Genomic DNA, 6,000 nt, shown 5'->3' with positions numbered 1-6,000 from the left:
CCCACACCATGATGCCGGGTGTTGGCCCTGTGTGCCTCGGTCGTATGAAGTCCTGATTGTGGCGCTCACCTGCACGGCGCCAAACACGCATACGACCATCATTGGCACCAAGACAGAAGCGACTCTCATCGCTGAAGACGACACGTCTCCATTCGTCCCTCCATTCACGCCTGTCGCGACACCACTGGAGGCGGGCTGCACGATGCTGGGGCGTGAGCGGAAGACGGCCTAACGGCGTGCGGGACCGTAGCCCAGCTTCATGGAGACGGTTGCGAATGGTCCCCGCCGATAGCCCAGGAGCAACAGTGTCCCTAATTTGCTGGGAAGTGGCGGTGCGGTCCCCTACGGCACTGCGTAGGATCCTACGGTCTTGGCGTGCATCCGTGCGTCGCTGCGGTCCGGTCCCAGGTCGACGGGCACGTGCACCTTCCGCCGACCACTGGCGACAACATCGATGTACTGTGGAGACCTCACGCCCCACGTGTTGAGCAATTCGGCGGTACGTCCACCCGGCCTCCCGCATACCCACTATACGCCCTCGCTCAAAGTCCGTCAACTGCACATACGGTTCACGTCCACGCTGTCGCGGCATGCTACCAGTGTTAAAGACTGCGATGGAGCTCCGCATGCCACGGCAAACTGGCTGACACTGACGGCGGCGGTGCACAAATGCTGCGCAGCTAGCGCCATTCGACGGCCAACACCGCGGTTCCTGGTGTGTCCGCTGTGCCGTGCGTGTGATCATTGCTTGTACAGCCCTCTCGCAGTGTCGGGAGAAAGTATGGTGGGTCTGACACACCGGTGTCAATGTGTTCTTTTTTCCATTTCCAGGAGTGTATTAACAGAATTAGTGGCACCTTCATAGAGTAGTGCCGATTGTTCCGAATATTGTGAAGTGTCTGCGAGCCAAGCTTATTAGCTAATACTCAGCATTTTATGCACATTTTTCGGAGCAGGACATATACCTCCATGACCTGGCCTTTTCCTCTACGCTCGTGAAGTCTGCCTCTATGTAAGTGCTACACTCACGCCAAAGTGAGAAGTGTTCCTTGATACGGCTACTCACATGTTTCTGTTGTCAATGGTTTACCATGCCAATGATCTCCTACGTTGTACCTATCAGTATGACCCGTGAACCTTATCTAGCGAAATGCGTGTGCTGTCGTGAACACGCAGTTCGCTTAGGTACTTCTTTCTGGTTGACGTTAGTTATATTGACATCGAACCCCTAGCGATAGTAACTTGGAGTTGTGGCTCTGGTGACCAGGGCATCTGCACGATTTGGGAAACAAAGGGTCTCACTGTGTCACTGTGTCCCATGTCAAGCGGTAGGCCGCATGTAAGTAAGTAACCTCCAAGGTCGGAGAAGGGGGTCTAACGGTATACCACCTCTAACAGGACCATGGCTCGTAAAACACCGTCGTTTCCATACCAAAATTCGAGTTGCAGACAGTACGAACTCTTTCTTAAGGATATGGGTAATGAGAGACTGAATCTGTGGGTTGCGCCTGGGTAGTTTATTTACTAAAAGCTAAGTCTGCGAAAGACAATGACTTTTCCAGAAATCTCGTTGCCACTGGGTCCACAGACATGACAGATAGCCTCAACGATAACGCAATTCCACTGTGTTTACCGTTCACTCAAGAAAAACTCTTTCTTTTCCAGTGTTCTACGGTTTGGTGAAGCTGCAATCTAATCCACGTGAGTGTAGCTCATCAGAGTGAGCATAAGCGCATCAGAGTCCCAGAACTCATAACCATGTCTGTAAACGTGTGTTGTAGTATCACTTTGGACAATTTTTTCGTCTTCACAATCAAATATATGATCTCATACCTACCCATCGCAATTTATCCAACCTAACATTTAGAACTGTACCATGTAAAAAAAGGAACCTGTCGTATCGGCCGCCGCACAGCAGCCGTCAACTCGGCACGGCATGCTACAACACGCGCGGCACACAGCGAGTACCGCTGGCGCCGCACACGATGTCAATAACTGGCGCAAGTGAACGCGTCGTCGCGGGGTTAGCGCCAGCGTACACACCTCTATCGATACGGATTACCGTTGCGGCGCTGCCCTCGCCACCGTATAAGGGCGCCATCTACCAACACTCTGATTGGCCGGACCTGCGGATTTAAGCGAGCTCCCTGAGCCCGTTTAACCAGTTCAATTTTCGCCGGTGACTCTGTTACTACCCGGCTGCTGCATTCAAGACGACCGAACCGTACTGTGGCCTCCCTGGCTGGAAACTTGGGTAGCGTCGGTATCGACTGGTTGGCAGTGGTTTGGACTTGTACAGGGTGTTTCAAAAATGACCGGTATATTTGAAACGGCAATAAAAACTAAACGAGCAGCGATAGAAATACACCGTTTGTTGCAATATGCTTGGGACAACAGTACATTTTCAGGCAGACAAACTTTCGAAATTACGGTAGTTACAATTTTCAACAACAGATGGCGCTGCGGTCTGGGAAACTCTATAGTACGATATTTTCCACATATCCACCATGCGTAGCAATAATATGGCGTAGTCTCTGAATGAAATTACCCGAAACCTTTGACAACGTGTCTGGCGGAATGGCTTCACATGCAGATCAGATCTACTGCTTCAGCTGTTCAATTGTTTCTGGATTCTGGCGGTACACCTGATCTTTCAAGTGTCCCCACAGAAAGAAGTCACAGGGGTTCATGTCTGGCGAATAGGGAGGCCAATCCACGCCGCCTCCTGTATGTTTCGGACAGCCCAAAGCAATCACACGATCATCGAAATATTCATTTAGGAAATTAAAGACGTCGGCCGTGCTGTTCATTGGTGACAAAAGCTAGAATTTGAACCCCAACAGCGCAACTGGACTTCCACTGAGTGGCAACAGTGCCCTTTTCATATGAATCACGTTTTATACTCCGTCGGACAGATGGTTGTTGGCACGTATGGTGTGAAATGTCTTAAAGCAAAAACAGCCGCATTCACGTCGGAAGAAGGAGCTTCATGGTCCGGGGAATGTTTTCGTGACACAATCGATCAGCACAAGTATGTCCGCCCCGGTAGCTGAGTGGTCAGCGTGACAGACTGTCAATCCTAAGGGCCCGGGTTCGATTCCCGGCTGGGTCGGAAATTTTCTCCGCTCAGGGACTGGGTGTTGTGTTGTCCTAATCATCATCATTTCATCCCCATCGACACGCAGGTCGCCGAAGTGGCGTCAAATCGAAAGACCTGCACCAGGCGAACGGTCTACCCGACGGGAGGCCCTAGCCACACGACATTTCCATTTCTAGCACAAGTATGCATCTCTCCAAGAAGACCATGTCCATCTCTATATGTAGTTTGTTTTCTCCTCATCATAATGACATCTACCGGAAGGACAATGTAACGCATCACACAACTGCAAGAGTAGGTCCGTGGTTCAGGGAGCACCAGTATTCCGTCTCTCACCAAATTTCCAGGATTTAAATCTAGTCGAGAATCTATGGGACACTTCGATATGGCTGTTCGCGTCTTGAATCCTAGTACAGTTGGCCATGGACCTGGAATCGGCACGACTCCATGTTCCTGGCGGTACTTTCCAGAACCTCATTGGCTCTCCTCTTGGAGCGGTCCACATTGCAAAAGTTAGTTATTCAGGCTTTTGGCCAGTGGCCACTTTACTGTGACTGGACATTGTACTATTTCGTCTAAGATACACATAGACTAATAAGCAGAGCACCAACACAACACTAGTGTTTAAACATTTTTAGGAAAACACTGTGTCACAAGGTCCATCTAGGTCAAAGAGAAGCACTTGGTACAGTATGGGCAACCCAGTTGCGTAAGTTACACCGAACGCCCTTGAGATGAGATGTTGCGCACATACACACTGCACATAGTTCATGAAATTTGAATGGAAAGAGATAGTGAAGGCATTTTCTAGACCATCCATCATTGTGAGAAGCCCCAGGAACTTTCTAGAAATTTCGCTTGTGTTGTGTGTGCAGATACATTGGAGGGAAAATCTCATATCATCCTATGGATATAAAAGAGTAAGGAAGGAGTAAACAAAGGATGCAATGAGAATTGGAAGCACAATTAGTCGCATATCTCACAGGACAAGAGATGACAGGAAGTGACGTGGTTGCTGACAACTGGCTTTCGGAGATGAACAGCAGCAGTTGCTGGTGTTGTGACCAGTCGACATTGTTTTCTTCCAGTCACAACTGTGGGCTCTTTGATTTCTCTGGAGGAAGGCTACTGGAACAAAAGACTTATATTGACTAGCAAAGCATCACTTGATGCACAGATTAATTAACTGTTCTCTTACAGTACCTTTAAATGAACATGTCCATCAGAAACTTTAACTATCACATTGTTCCCATATCATATTGTTGACTCCTTCAGACGATATCACAAACTGGGCAGGGCTCTTGACAGGTCGACACCGTATTGACCTCACTGTGAGTGTGCTGCTAAGCTGAGAGGCAATGCGTGATATGTAGGAGTGCCTCGCTTCTGTCACTGCGAATTGCAGAGAGCGCTCTCTAATGTCTGTGAAATCGTTTAGAATTGCCAACTCTGGTATGGCAATCTGCGTATGATACATCTGGTTGTCCAGATAAGCTCACAGTGCACTGAGTGTCTTCACACTATATACTATATGATGTGCGAGTACTGATTGTGTTTCATAGCCATAGCTGGAACAAACTGCTGACCACTGCCGTGTCCTATTATAGAAACGTATTGGCTTTGCTGGATGCCTTTCCAGCAGTTTATCAACAGATGGTGTGTACTGTCCTTACATACCTAAGTGACTTCTGCCTGAGCTAATACTCATCCCACTGCTCACAAAACTTCGCCCTTACCCCTGTCGTGATTGCCAGTAATCACTCTCTCTACTGAAATATACTGTGATAGTGTGGTACACTCTGACAGTGTGGTACGAATCACTGCTTCAAACTCATCATTATCATTTTTGAGACAGACTAATATTCGTCCACTTTTTTTTCTTTTTTGAGTCTACGTCCGGTTCTTGTTTCCATTCAATAAGGAAATCTCACACACTCTGCTCGGCTGCGAAGTTTTCGTTAATATTATTTTAAGCTTCATAAGTATATGCCACGGGATTCTTAAAGACACCGCCATGTTGAACATACTCCTTGTTGGATGCTAGCCCCTAATGAATTGTCGATGACACCCTCTATAAAAAGGTGAACCACTTCATGAGACTGATCTGCTACACGTAAGGAAAGACATCTAGAGAAATGAGCTAGCATCAACATAGACAACCCTACCATTGGTAATGACACGTATGGCTGAACTGGACTGCTTCGTCCCCGACAAGCAGTCTCCTCACGAATTTCAAATCTGAACCTTGAATACAACTGGTAACAACTTTCCTAGCGGCGTGACATAATACACTTTCCGACATAATATGTCCATGTACAGATGGAGACAACGACCGAACTGGAGATGTGTAGATACTGTCGGGAAATGTGCTGGAGAAAAATAATTGCGTAGGTATGGCTGAAGACAGTGCGCATGGAAAAATATGGAATCGACTTCTATTGAGTTACACCGAAATGAGGGAAGATTTGCAGAGAATCAAAGCTTGGTGCCAGAATTGCCGGCTGAATCTCAACATAAGCAAATTTATCGTATTTGGCATATATAGGCGGAGAGACCCTGCATTGTGTGACGCATTTCCGACCAGTCACTAGAAGCATTCACATCCACTATGCTAGAGAACGACTAGAGGCATAACGATCACGTAAAACTAATCATAGGAAAGGTACATGCCAGACTAAGATTGCTTAGCAGAAGTCTCAGCATGTGTAGTCTACCCACGGAAGTAAAAAATTACAAATCCTTTTTCGAACATTACATGAATGTTGTTCATCAGTTTGGGATCCGTACCAGATGGAACTAATTGAGGAAAGACAGAAGATCCTAAGAAGAGCAACACGTCTCTGTACTTGTTCATGTAGTAAGCTCACATAAACTGAGATGCTCACGTAACCCCAGTGGCAGAA

This window comes from Schistocerca americana, chromosome 5 (assembly GCF_021461395.2).
Source record: "Schistocerca americana isolate TAMUIC-IGC-003095 chromosome 5, iqSchAmer2.1, whole genome shotgun sequence".
NCBI classification, from domain to species: domain Eukaryota; kingdom Metazoa; phylum Arthropoda; class Insecta; order Orthoptera; family Acrididae; genus Schistocerca; species Schistocerca americana.
This window is presented reverse-complemented; position numbering follows the sequence as displayed.